General features: G+C 38.4%; 1 protein-coding gene across 4 annotated transcripts in view; it reads left to right on the forward strand.

The window, feature by feature from the left end:
- Positions 1-14,477, forward strand: part of LOC107673174 (synaptotagmin-2-like) — an 88,258-nt gene that overhangs the window by 36,750 nt on the left and 37,031 nt on the right. For 2 of the 4 annotated variants that reach the window (XM_016466674.1, XM_016466697.1), the window contains exon 1: positions 6,768-6,930. The exons of the other annotated variants lie outside the window; for them this stretch is intronic. The gene's annotated coding sequence lies outside the window, so the exon portion shown is untranslated. Of the gene's footprint in view, positions 1-6,767; positions 6,931-14,477 lie in introns of those variants that run through there. 4 annotated transcript variants of the gene reach the window in all.

A 14,477-nucleotide genomic window follows, 5' to 3' on the forward strand; every position in this document is an offset into this window, starting at 1 on the left:
TGCGCATTTACGTGGACCATACGCGGAGCTTCAGGACCTCAGACCAGCTCTTTGTCTGCTTCGGAGGACAGCAGAAGGAAACGGCTGTCTCCAAACAGAGACTTGCCCACTGGTTAGTGGAGGCTATAGTCTTGGCATACCAGCCCAACGTTTACCATGCCCCCTCGGAGTGAGCGCACACTCTACGAGAGGAGTGGCATCTTCTTGGGCATTGGCGCGGGGCGCCTCGATAGCAGACATCTGTAGAGCTGCCGGCTGGGCGACGCCTAACACGTTTGCGAGATTCTATAAGCTCCGTGTAGAGCCCGTGTCCTCTCGTGTACTCGCCTCAGGTAGGCAGTAACACCGGACCTGCTCGGTGGCCCTTGTGCTGGGCTAGGTGCCCGTGTGTAGTGATTCCCCCTTCAGGGGATCCCACATGTGTATTCTTCCACGGTACGGCTCTCCTCACGGTAAGCCTGTGTCTTTCCCTGGCAGTCGTTCGCTGCCATCTCTGCTGCGTAGTCATCTCACCCCAGGCGGGTTGAGTCTACCGCAGGGACTTCCATATGCCACAGTTGCTGTACCACCGCTGTACGGCCGGGGCTCGTAATCTCGGCTCCTCAGCGAAAAACTGATGTGCGAAAAACAGTTTGGCGAAACACACACGCCAACTGTCATTGGCTTGTTTAGTTAACACTCGAAGGTGATTGGGCTCTCGAACGAAATCCCTTCAGGGAACGAGGGTTACACAAGTAACCGAGACGTTTCTACTTCCTATATTTTCAAACCAGGCTCGTTATTTTAGTTCACTGTCTTTTTCAACCTAATGTAATACAGAAAACACGACCACCCACTGGTCTATTATTTCCTGGCTATCAGGCACCACAGACATAGCTAGTCTACGAAGCTTCCACAGAGCAAGGGAGCAAGAAGAATGGCTAACGTTATGGATGAGACGGAGGGAGCTTGCAATAAGTTAGCGATAGCGAGAAATTAGGACTGTTCAGGGCGAAATATGTTGAAAAAAATCAGTCTGTTCGATGAATACATTTACCACAGTAGCACGTGTGCAATAGTTCTGCATGTGTGTGAGCCTGTTTACAAATCTGTCCTCAGACAAAGAGAACATTTAATGACATGTATTTAGTCCAAATTCACTTAATAACATCAGTTGAGTGTTTGAAATAACTTCCTTTTGTGATCTGACATGGTGTCATATCACAGAATGAGGCAGAAATCATGCTATTTTATAGTAGCTATTCTATACAAGTGATAGAAGGCTAAGTCGATTAACACTGCATTATAAATATACATTATTTTTATAAAAATACCTGAGATGACTTGAAGAACACAGATAAACCATTATTGTTGCAATTGTATGTTTATTGTATTGATGTTTCATCAGGTAAAACGTCTCTATCGGCATTTTATTCAGCTACAGCGACAGCTGGATGTCTTTGTCCATATAAGGGATTTCCTGGAGCGTCAGAAGTTAGATTACTTCTGTGAGTCTCACTTGTAGAGTTTCTGCCCTCCGGCTACCAGTATGAATGAAACAGACATTACATTACGTGTGTACTTACTCACGACACCCTATTTTTGGGTTAAAAAAAAAGGAAATAGGAAAAATAACACTTTTCTCTAAAAGATATTGGAAGTAAACATCCATATCCAAACGTTTTTCTCCAGTGTAAAGAAGTGTACAGGAATTATAATTTTTTTTTTAATTTCAGCAGATGCATTCCTTGACAAAAATTAAGAAATTACTGTGACAGATTTTTCATCATTATATTTTATAATAAAACCTTAGACATTTCTAATGATTTATAGTTATATGCCCCCTGCATGATATAAGGGGTAAACAAGTGTAAATTATGCTTGCACTCTAATTGTCTCTGTTTGCATTTCAGTAAAATGTACAGTATAACTCACTTCAATTTGGCCATTTTTAAAGCATCATAATTTTGAGTTGTTTCCAAGGACAAAATCACCCTACAATCTAGGATGTGGCCTAGAGGTGATGTCAAATAGTGTTTTTTTCTTGTCACCTTAGCCTATTCTCTGTTTGTGTTCTACATGGCAGTTGTTCAGCCTGGATAATTCATTAGCTAACAAAATTTGAATGGCAATTTATTTTATATTAATATGCAGTGAGGTATAATTACCAGTGTGACACTAAAACAGGTAGTAGTAATGGCTACTTTTTTACATGTCAGAGCCCATACTTCTTTACTTTAACTTGAGTAAAAAGTGTAGTCAGTACTTCAGCTTTTCAAATATGAGTATCTGTACAGTACTTCTACTTGAGTGAAGGATGTGTGTACTTTTGCCATCTTATATCACTAAAATGACACTCATTATCTTTAAAATGCACGTCAGTTAGCATAATATCTCAGTGTGTTTATTATAAACAAGACAAGCCCAGTGAGAGGGCCTGGTTTATAGTGGCCAATAACGTCCTGCCCGTGCCAGAGCCGCCCCTCCCTGCTCCCGCTACAAGCTGTTTGCAGGATGCAGGATCTGGAGGTATTCCCTCAGCACTCACACCAGCTCCAGAGCTGAAACACTACACCACACTGAAGAGGGCAGACACAGACAAGAGTGACTGGGGAAACACTTACGAAAGCGTTTTATGCAAAATGAGCGAGTATTGTTTTTAGGTTACTACCGTTGGGTTTCTGAATCTTATTACTGATAAAGCAGAATGCTTATGTAATCATTTTTAATTCTCCACAGTAGTTTTAGTAGGTTATGAGTCACACAGGCCTCTGGCTATGGCCGCATTAAACTGCAAATACAGTGGCGCTATTAAGATTTATTAGATGAGATTAGAGATCTGTAACTACGACTCTCGTGAAATGTATTTAATTGCCTCCTGGTTTGAACAAAAACATCTAGAGCAGAAAATTCTCCTTGCTTATTTTCAATTTCAACCATTCCAATGGCTGTATCTGCTTAAATATGGAGGGGATTCATCGTGAATCCTTTAACGTACACTTTCAGGAGCCAGGGAGGGTGAGGATGAACATGAGAGCTGTCTAGTTTGTTTTATTTTGGTTCCCAAACTGTCCCCTAGACAGCACAGGCCCTCCCTATATGCTATGCAACCTACACAAATTGCAGATGCCCCCTGGTAAAATGATGATAATTGTTTTATTTTACACTTCAAGTTACAATATTAAGATGTATGTCTTAAATTCTTCACCTTTTAAACATTCATATCCTCTAGCTTTTATTTTGGCAAAATACTGGTGATAAACTTCTGTAAACTATCCACAGAAATGCCTCGAATTTGATAATTGCACTAAGCTATATAGCGATTTCAGATATATTTTGATTAATTGTGCAGCCACGTTTATTTATTTTAATTTTACAGTTGATTTAATCATTAGCTTTTTATCAACTCTCAAAGCACCTGCAGTTGCCTCACAAAGCCCCATTTGGGAAACCCTGATCTAGATCATGATATGAATGAAAAATCGTGTTAAAGATAACAGGGTTTCACCCTGTTTCTGTCAAGGCTGGTCTATTGTTATTGTGAGTAAACAGAACGAGCTCCATCAGAGCTACGCCTCAGGACAGAAGTCATTCAGGGTCCAAGCTGAGGTCACCAGTGAGTGTAATAGATCCAGAATCAGTCAATACTCTGTGGTCACGGAATGGCTAGTTCCTACTAAAAAGCATCTTACTGAGATCACTTACATCTGCTTGCTGCACCCTGTAGCTTCTATAAAGGCTGATTTGCAGTCTTTTGAGGCAAAAAGAACATGTAATGCTCAAGTGCTAACTTATGTCTGTATATTCTGAGGTAGTCTTTCAATTTTCTTCAGTGTAGCAGGTACCTCAGCCCATGTTTTGACACTCTTGAGCACATGTAAGTGTCATTGCTTCATGAAAGAGCTTTTTTGATTTACACATTGATTTATTTTTGAAACCATTCCAAGATTTTCCCTCCAAAAGAATCCAGTTATCCCCGTTAATGTGAGTAATCTTGTACTAAGCATGTAGCTAGTGTTTGCGGCAGATATTGACAGCATGTAAGGGCCAAACGATCCGGCTCTCATTGAGGACGAGGTGGAGGAATGGAAAAGGCCATCCTTTTCTCTCCTGCATAGAGTGATTGAGGCGTTATTGATTTCATTTTCATCAGCTATGAAGGAGGCAGCCACACTTAAGGGAGATGGGTAATTTTTTGTGACACGTAATAAAAGCCTTGTGAGTCTCCAGCTGTCTGTCTCCGGGGGGCCCGAGACTGAAATCACAGTGGACCAACACAGAGTACAGGCAGATCGAACTGTGAATACGCTGTATGAGCGCTATCCCACTGCTACTGTGTTAGTCTCGTGTGCATTAACTCTCACATTAGTCACTGAACACTGGGAAACACTGGTTAAACGCTGGAATTGTCTAGAGTACATCTTTCACTCATTACATTTACCTCACGGCTATCGTTTTATTTTCAGTCCCAAATAATGAGACGGGTTCGAGCACTTCAGTGCTTCCATTAACTGCAGAAAAAAATGTTTTTGCATTGATTTGAGGTTGACAAAACTGTTTATGCAGGAAGAAATGATACATGATCCTTATGTTGAATTATAGGTTAAGTGTCTGTATCATTACGAATTTAATTTCACTAGCTTTGCTAGTGAAACCCAGTATTTGGTCTTTTTGCAGTCAGCATTTGGTCTTTATGTAATCAGTATTTGGTATCGACTGATCATTGTGCCTGTGTCATTTAACCCAAGTTTAACTAGTTTGAATTCCTATTTTATTTTTAGTGACTTTGGAGTAAATATTGCATAAAAATGCAGCCATAGACTGCAGTACAATCAAGCCAAAAGCAACTTAAGATGGTTGCTCTTTTCTGGAAATGGTGTTGGGTTGTAGCTGGTCCAAGCTGGATTAGGTGTTAACCATCAAGTGTGGACCTGGTTGACCTAGACTATTTTCATCATTCATGGGCTCTGCTTGAAAAAAACAGGTTATACCAACTTAAGTATTATGTTTTGAAACATGGTGGCTGGTGGTCAAAGATTATCTACCAGTTCTAACCAGCTTAATCATATGTTCTACCAGCTCAACCACATCTCATCCTCTGGTAGGCCAGCTGGTCCATTTAATATGTGACCAAATGACAAACAATCATGCTGCATTATAAGCCACCTGTAAGCCAATTTTTAAAGCATAGTATGTTCATTTAAATCATGTTTTCAATTGTAATTGTTTTCTTTTTGAACCCACATATGGTTTCATAACAGACATGACTTAATAAGTACTGACATCTGTTAGCACAATGTATGTGGCTGAATGGTAGTGTTTATTTTACCTAGTGTCAGTTTTAAAATACCGATAACTACAACTGGAGTATCTAGCCGATAACTGATAGCCGATAACGGATTTTAAAATCAGCATGAACGAAAAACTTTCCAGTTAATGTAAAATAGTGCTGAAAATTAACATTAATAAGGTAACCATGACAATGATTTGTAATTATCAAATAAAATTTAAGTAAAAAAAAGCCATGCTTCATCACTTCTTACTTACTGATGCTGATGTTATTTTTATTTTATTAAAAATATGGAATAAATACTGTGGTTTATGAATATGCAACATATAGTTAATATGGAATGCTCGTTAGCTAGATTTAATAAAGCTAAACCAAGAACAGTACAGGCCTGGCTAAGAGTTGTAAAATCTATTTGTGACCGGTTTACTGGATAGTAAGATATATCTCCATAGAACTGTGTACTTACTGTGAAGTACTTATATCTAGGGTATTACTATGTAAGTACTATGTAAGTATCCATATCATTTGTAGGTAGTTTTGTTTGGTTCTGGTTTATTTTTGTGTTGTTATTTTGAAAATCTAATAAAAATAAATAAAAAAAAATGAATAAACAAATGATGAAAAGGAGAGAGAAAAATGGATAGAAAGAAAAATTTACTAAATTCAAAACGATAACAACTATCATTGCCGATTAATCGGTAAAACTGATATATCGGTTGAGCTCTAATCAGTTGACTTATTACATGGCTTTCTAGAATGTTTGGTTCTGATTGGTCAGTCATAGCATTCTTTAGTCAGGTATGTTTGTATAATGACACTAACCTGTATAAAGCTGACCGCTGTCCCAGACAACCGATTTCCTGCATATCTTATATTAATTGTAATAATGTACAATTTATTTAGCCATAATGACCGGCTGAATTTACATTATCCCTTACATATCAGCTGACCACTATTCTTCTGCCCTCACTTTAAGGTTTTCCTCTTTGTCTTTCATTCTCTCTGCTGCAACATACTGCGAGCAGCAGAACCTCTGCAGCCCCTCTCTTTAAAAATTCAGTCAACCGCTCCTTTTTCCTTTTCTGTCTACAGAGCTATATTATATTGTATTCAATATTGAATTTTACAATCACACAGGCTGCATTTCAGCAAAAACAACAGGTTATTTTGAGGTCACAGAGTTTGATAGAGACAGCAGAGGAAGTGTTTCATAGTGACCCGAGCTGATTACCCCACAGCGCAAGAGACGGAGACATGAGAACAGAGAAATGGGGATGTATGCAGAGCTATGTGAGCAGCATCTCCAATCAGGCAGCTTAGGAAGAGGATGGAATGGGAAGGGTGGGGGAAGGAAAAATGGAGAGAGAGGGAATGTGTGTGTGTGTATTTGGAGGGGGGGATTTCTCAGTGGGAGAGAGAAAGTGGCGGAGAGAGCGCACAGAAGGAGGGGAGGGGTGTTCGTGTGTATTCACTGGAGTGTGTGTGTGTATAGTGCTGCAGTAACGAGTGGAGAGGGGGGATGACTGCAGTTTCTCAGGCTGATGGAAGAGCTCGAGCAGGAGACGTTTGCACGCCGCTGAAACGTTAACCCCTAAGTGCCTCGCTGGTGTATGGCCCAGACGCTCATTGAGGATTAGGACCAAGCAGATCACTGCAGTCAGGTGTGTAGCTTTTCAACATGTTTTTTCTCAAAGGTGCTGCAAAATTGGGAGGGGGATCCGGATATGGGAAGGTGGGATATGCTGCACTGGATGCTGGAAAGGCTGTCCAGGGCACTAGATGCTTATGACTTAATCTTACAGCGGAGAGGGAAGCCCATTCGAGAGTGGCCTCGCTGAATACTAGAGTACTGCAGTGTGATTCATACGCTTGTCAGATTTGGATAACTCTTGTTTGTGTTGAGTCTGAAGAAAACTGGTGTCTAAAGTGACGTTTAACTGATGTTTGATTGGGAATTGCTGCAGTGTCCTGAGCTCAGAGCATTCGTCCCAGTCGGCGTATCGGTTTTTATCGGTTAGTTTAGTTGAACTTGCGCTACTCGCTGATCTCAGGTCAGCTTTCTGTCACACCTCACAGAGGTTGGAGTCAGGGACCCGTCACAGGAAGCTGGTCCCGGTAAGGTGTGCAAGGGCAAAGTCAGCCGCGAGCTGTCAGTGGGTAGGTGTTTACTCCGTCCGTGCATGGGTGCCGGTCGCTTCCTGGAGTTTCCAGAGCTCGGTCCCACTGACAGCTCCCACGTTTTCTTCGGAGGGGCAGTGGGAACGACACCCTCCTCCCCATCATCGAACAATATGCTGCGGCTTGCTGGTACAGCTGCCGTAAGAGAGGATCACAGAGAGAGACCACAGAAAATTGAGTGCATTAAAACAGCTCTGCGGTACAGCAAAGAAAGGGGGAAACTGGATACCTGCTGTCTGCCTTCATTTCAATGCACTTTGTTGTAAATTTCAACCTTGTGTTGTGCGAAAAACACTTTAGGGAAAACTTGATAATACCATTCCCAAACATTATTATAGTCTTCAGAAATTTCCACAGTGAACATTTATAACAATCCATCAGTTGTTTTCCATTAAGTACTCTGAGATCTGGTTTGGTGTGTCCTGTCACAGTGGTTGCTGTATATGTGCTGTGTTTCTGCTAGATGCTTGATTTAGTGCTTATATTGGATGCTGGAAGTGTCAATTGGACACGCTGGAATTATAAGGGAACTTCCTTAGATGCTTGGCAGCTCTCTTTCTCGCTCTCTCTCTGGCAAGTGTTTTTCTCACTCTCTTGGGATTCTCCTGCAGAGGACTGGGGATCACAAGGAAGGGACGTTCTCAAGGACAAATGCTGTGTCATCAAGGCTTTAGACCTGAACTGGAGTACAGTATAATGTGACATTGAGATCAGATTTATAAGGGCAAATTTGAAAATGTGGTAAAGATATTTGTGCTTTACAGCTTGTCTGATCTCTCAGTTTTAGATGTTGAAGCTGTTGGGTTGTTTTTGCTCTATTGTGTATGTTCATATGTGTTTGAGACATTTACTATGAAGGATTGGGGTTTTAACTCCATACCCACCATCTAAGACATCTACATGACCAATAACCTGATGGTGCAGGACATCTAGAGGAACATCAGACTTTGTTTCACTTAGATGTCTCTCCCAAATTCCTTAGGAGCAATAAGATGGCATTAAATGATCATTATTGAGGTTTGGTTAGACTAGAGATATACATTTAATGTGAATAGAATAGCTTAGAAAATTTGGTCTTTGATGAATTTGAAGATAAATATTTGAGTTCATATTGAGATTTGAGAATTTTGATAGCAGATATTCTTGAGATATGAAACTGCCGGAAGAGACGTGTGAAAACTATTGTGAGGTCCTTTTCTCGATTTTAATCTCCATTCATTCTCCATCTAATCTTATTGTGTTAAAAATATATATCTTATTTGTGATTTTGTTTTCCTAAAGGAAGGGATTTTAAAGTGTTTACTGAATTAGAGAAAATGTTGCATCTCAAATTAAATTGTTGGGGGTTTTAGATGTAAAAAGATCAACACAGGAAAAGTAATCTTTCCCTTTTCATTTATATTTTATGATTTCTGTCAGCAGCCCAGTTATTGTCAATTAATGTATTTAAAACAATCCGTTTCATAATTTAAAGTAAATAAATAATTATGGTGAAAACAGTATCTGCCCTGTAAGCAGCCAACCAATAATAAATTTGAGAGAAACCATAAAACAGCTAGTTTCATTTATCACCGTGGACACTCATTCCCATCTGGTCTTGCATCACAGTTTTGCGTTATGAATCATCTTTGATAAGACACAAGTGATGGTTAGTACTACAATGGATCATAGTTTTTATTGGCAGGAGAACATTATTTAAAATCTGCTCTATAGGATTGTGTTAGCCACTTAAGCTCAGGGCGTTTTTTGGTATTTTCGCCTAAATTTAACATACTCAAATTCAAATGTTTACCCTGCACACATACAATGGAGGAAACGAAAAAAACAGAAAAAAAGTACAATATCATTGTGGAATTCAGTCTGTGTACGTTGCGTTCATTCGTTTTTTTTTTATTTAAAATTGAAAACAGAAACATGAGAAAACGGCACCATTTCGTTGGTTTTCGTTTTTTCAACAAAAAAAAAATGCCTTCATTTTCCGTTTTTACATTCAGGGGTAGAAAATGGATAAACAGTTTGAATATTCGATTTCCACGTGTTGACTGGAAATGAAACGCCCCTTTCCACTGATTAGTCAAGCAAGCATCAAATGGTGCCGTCATCATGTCATCTTCAGTTTTGTGCAACAGAATAAGAGTCCTCCGCTGTTAAAGCGTTTATTGCAACTCCTGCGTTCATCTTCCTCTCATCAAACAACCATACTAACAAATGGCTTGACACAAACCATACTGGGGCAGCGCCGAGACGGGGCTTACTTCTGTGTAGGCATAAATTCTATATGGCAAATATTAGGTGCTTATTGCAGAAATATGTATGTAGCCTACCTCAGATCTGCAGCCACATTACCCTTTTAGTCTATTTCTTTGGCGGACCGCACATTTTATTTAGCTGCCCAGTTATCAAAATCTGTGTGGCAAAGCTGTGTGACATTTACATTATAGTGAAGTGCAGACCAGTATCGGTTTTATTGTGAATATAAAGCTATCTTACCGTTTTGATTAATATTTCGAGTTTTTTTTTCATAGAGAAGTTTATATGATACTGTCATTATCCGACGGCATGTTACACATGTATATAAATATAATACATGCTATTTTTATAGAAAAGGCCATTTTTCTAACTTTATAAAATATGTCTGTTACCTTTAATATTACATTTCTGAATTTAGTCAATATTTGAAAAATATGACATTATAGGTGTTACCAATTACATCAGTACCAATCAAAGCCATCTTTGCACTGTGGCACAGAAGCTGCATCTTAAGTTGAATTTAGATGTATTTACACAATTAATGCTACTCAGACGGCAGTAAATGCATTAACACAGCAATTGCTTTATGGAATGAGATTAATATTTTAAACAAAAACATTCTGAATAGCCGACAGAAATATGAAATGAGTGACAAAATGAAACGACTGGATACTTGAATTATGAAGGTTACATCGCCAATAGGTGGCGGCAAGTCATTGTGTTGATGAATGAGTCATAGAGTCATCAATTCAACCGATTCATTCAAAATGCTGATTTGTTCAGGAGCAAAACAAATGGGTTATTGAACCACTCACACAAACGATTCATTCAAAGACTCGGATTCATTCAAGAATGAAACGCTTGTGTTTTATGTCAGATAAAACACACTGTTTTGTGTCTAAAATGAAATCAATTCATGCTCATTATTAATGAAATTGTACTGTCTAAAATAAAAGTCATGACTGCTGCATATTCACACTAAAATCAATACTGGTCTGCGCTTCACTATAATGTAAATGCATTCGCCCTGTGTTGTCCAGTGCGTCACGCAGCTTTGCCATACAGATTTTGATAACTGGACAGCTAAATAAAATGTGCGGTGCGCCAAAGAAATAGACTAAAAGGGTAATGTGGCTGCAGACCTGAGGTACATAGCCTAGGCTACATATTTCTGCAATAAGCACCTAATATTTGCCATATAGAATCTATGCCTACACAGAAGTAAGCCCCATCTAGGCGCTGCCCCAGTATGGTTTGTGTCAAGCCATTTGTTAGTCTGGTTGTTTGATGAGAGGGAGATGAACGCAGGAGTTGCAATAAACGCTTTAACAGCGGAGGACTCTTATTCTGTTGCACAAAACTGAAGATGACATGATGACGGCACCATTTGATGCTTGCTTGACTAATCAGTGGAAAGGGGCGTTTCATTTCCAGTCAACACGTGGAAATCGAATATTCAAACTGTTTATCCATTTTCTACCCCTGAATGTAAAAACGGTGTGGACGCTAATATCGTTATCTTTATAGTTATCGTTCTTGGTGTGAATGGGGCTTTAGTCTGGTTGTTTGATGAGAGAGAGACGAAATGCAGGAGTTACAATAAACACTGTAACCGCAGAGCACTCTTATTCTGTTGCACGGAACTGAAGACGACATGATGACGGCACAGTTTCATTTTTGCTTGACCAATCAGTGAAAGGGGCATTTAATTCCCTCCCACACGTTGAAATCGAACATTCAAACTGTTTATCCATTTTCTACCCCTGAATGTAAAAACAAAAAATTAAGGCGAATTCTTGTCTTTTCATGTTTAAAAAAAAAACGAAAAATGAAAATGGTGCCATTTTCTCATGTTTCTGTTTTCAATATTAAATAAAAAAAACGAATGTAAACGGACCAAATTCCCTTCTTTATGAGGATAAATGCCTCTTTCTTTCAGGATATAGCTCATTAGTTTGGAAACCATCACTGTAGTGACAAACTCCATCAAGAAATTAGTGTTCTCACAAAGTTCACAAAAAAAAATCAACAAAACAGATTTTGAATGCCCAAGCTGCTCTTTCCATTAGATTGTGACCAGATGTTGTGAAGCTGCATAAAGGACAAAAACTACCATAAAATTAAAATAAAGCAGTCATGCACTACATTACAAGTCTTCAGAAACCGGATAATAAGCTCACAAGAAGAACAAACCATAATTCATTGAACATCTTGACATTTATCAGACCTGCTGAAAAGACAATCAAATGTTGTGTTTTGCATGCTGGCATCTGGACCAGGCTAAGTGGTCACCCAAAAATCCACTCACCCTCGTGTTGTTCCAAACCTGTATGACTTTCTGCTTTCTGCAGAACACAGAAGAAAAGATTTTAAAGAGTCTTTCAGCTGTTTTTGTCCATACAATACTGGTCAATGGGATCCAAAAGTTCCAAGCTCCAAGAAGGACATAAGAAACTTGTCTATTGGTTTAATCAGTGGTTACATCGAAGTATTCTGAGGCAATATGATCACTAAATGAATAGACAAATGTGACATCATGACATTAAGTCACGTGACACACAAGAACCAATGAGCTAAAATTTTCTGGACCCCATTTATTGTACAAACACAAACAGCTGCAAAATTCTTCCAAAGAATCTTACCTGTGTTCCACAGAAGAAAAAAAATCAATTTGTAATGACATAAGGGTGAGTAAATGATAACAGAATATTAGTTTTTAATCCGCTTCAAATCAAAATTTACATTTACACATTTGGCAAACACTTTATTCAAAGCATTTCTGTGTGCACATAACCTGTGAATCGAACCCATGGCCTTGCTGTTGGTAAAACCATACTCTACTAGTAATTAGTCCAGCACCAAACCAGAAAATCCAGCATCAGGTCAGGTAGATCCTTCACTCATACTCAGAAGTGGTACCTCAGACGTGGCCATACTGTATCTGCATTAGGGATCCACGACAAGAGGAAGCCAGAGTGAAACTAACATTGTAGCTCTGAAAAGAGGGTGTGGTTGTTCGCCTGTTCATCATGGTGCAGTGAAGACTTATTACCCTCCGTAAAAACAGCTGCTTAATTGAAGAGCCATAGGGGTGACAATAAACTGAAAGATACAATTCGTAATGAATGAGGAAGAGCAGCTTTACCCTGAGGATAAAGCACCAAGGCTAAAACAAGCCTGTGAAACATGTTTAAAGAGTCCACCCAAGGTGATTTGTTGTAATGATACACTGATTTGAATTCGTCATTTGCGACATATTCAGCTGTAATCTACAAATCTAAGAGCTGATTTAGTATGATGTGAGCAGTTGCTCAAGAGTCTTTGAATAGTTTCCACCCTCACATTTGTTTGTGCATCCAGCTCGGCCCAAGGGCCACAAAAACCCTCATTAAGTGGCAAACGGAGCGGTCTGGATCCGCTGGGATGTGCGGGGAACACTCATTTTCATCTCACTGAGCTCAATCAGATGGCTTTCCAGTGGAAATGTTCAACCATCAGTAATGCAATGCCCGAAGACAAGATCTGTTTCTGATATGGGTGTACATTTGAGCAGGAATGGTAGGGACATCCCTTACCATACAGACTACTGAAACTAATATTTTTAGTAGTTTCAGTAGTGATTAAATGTTGAATATATCATATGATGCATGTTTTCGTTTGTAAACTGAAAGTGTTTATGTCTGTTTTTCACATTAAATTGATAGTTATGTGAATGTGTGTATGTGTGTGTACACGTGTATGTATGTATATATATTGCTTAAAATATTAACTATTAGTGTAATATAATATATTGTATTATTGTAGTATAATTTCGATACTATTATAAGTTTTACTAAAATTCTTGAATTTGTTTTTATTTTTGTGTTCTCTGTTTTCTTTTTAAGTTTTGGTCATTTTGTTGTGTGTTTTTGTCAGATTTATTTATTTGTTGTGTGTTTTTGTCAGATTTATTTATTTTTAAATATGTCTATATTTTTTATTCATTTTTATTTCAGTTTTATTTTTAGTCATTTAGTACATCAAGTCATCAAGTTAACTAAACTAAATTAAAATATTCCTTTGGCAACTAGCTGAAATAAAATACGTTTTAATATATAATAGTTGCCAGCAAAACAAAAATTGAATTTGTCAGAATACACAGATAATTGTTATAATAATTAAATGATAATTCAATCCTGGTTTCATGTCACTTTGTCTTAATGGGTCAGTTTCAAATGTCACTTTTAAATATCAAATATTTAATCTGCCATAATAGTTTAATGTTATTAAATTAGCATAATTGTGATTAATTAAGTTAAATAATCTGCATATCATGTAATTAATTCAATTAAAGTTTGTAATTGTTTGACAGCCATAATGAATGCTCTTACTGAGCTCTGATCAGCAGTAACAGGCTGTAGATGAAAACACGGTGAGTTTATGTAGTCGTTCTTGGTGGAGAACAGGGCGTTTCTGCTGAAAGTCAGTGTGAGTTCAGCTTTCGGTTTCTGTTGTATTTGCTTGCAATCAGTGTGTTTCTCTTGTTCTCTAGGAAAAATATCTAAACAAAACGAAAAAAAAAGAGTAAAATTGCATGAGTAATTACCTATTTACAGAGTCTAATACCTTTTTGTTTAAAGGGGTCATATGATGCGATTTCAATTTTTCCTTTCTCTTTGGAGCGTTACAAGCTCTTGGTGCATAAAGAAGATCTGTAAAGTTGCAAAGACTAAAGTCTCAAATCCAAAGAGATATTCTTTATAAAAGTTAAGAGTCAGCCACGCCTCCCTAAAATGGCTCG

Source organism: Sinocyclocheilus anshuiensis, unplaced genomic scaffold, assembly GCF_001515605.1.
Source record: "Sinocyclocheilus anshuiensis isolate Anshui unplaced genomic scaffold, SAMN03320099.WGS_v1.1 scaffold453, whole genome shotgun sequence".
Classification (NCBI taxonomy): Eukaryota; Metazoa; Chordata; class Actinopteri; order Cypriniformes; family Cyprinidae; genus Sinocyclocheilus; species Sinocyclocheilus anshuiensis.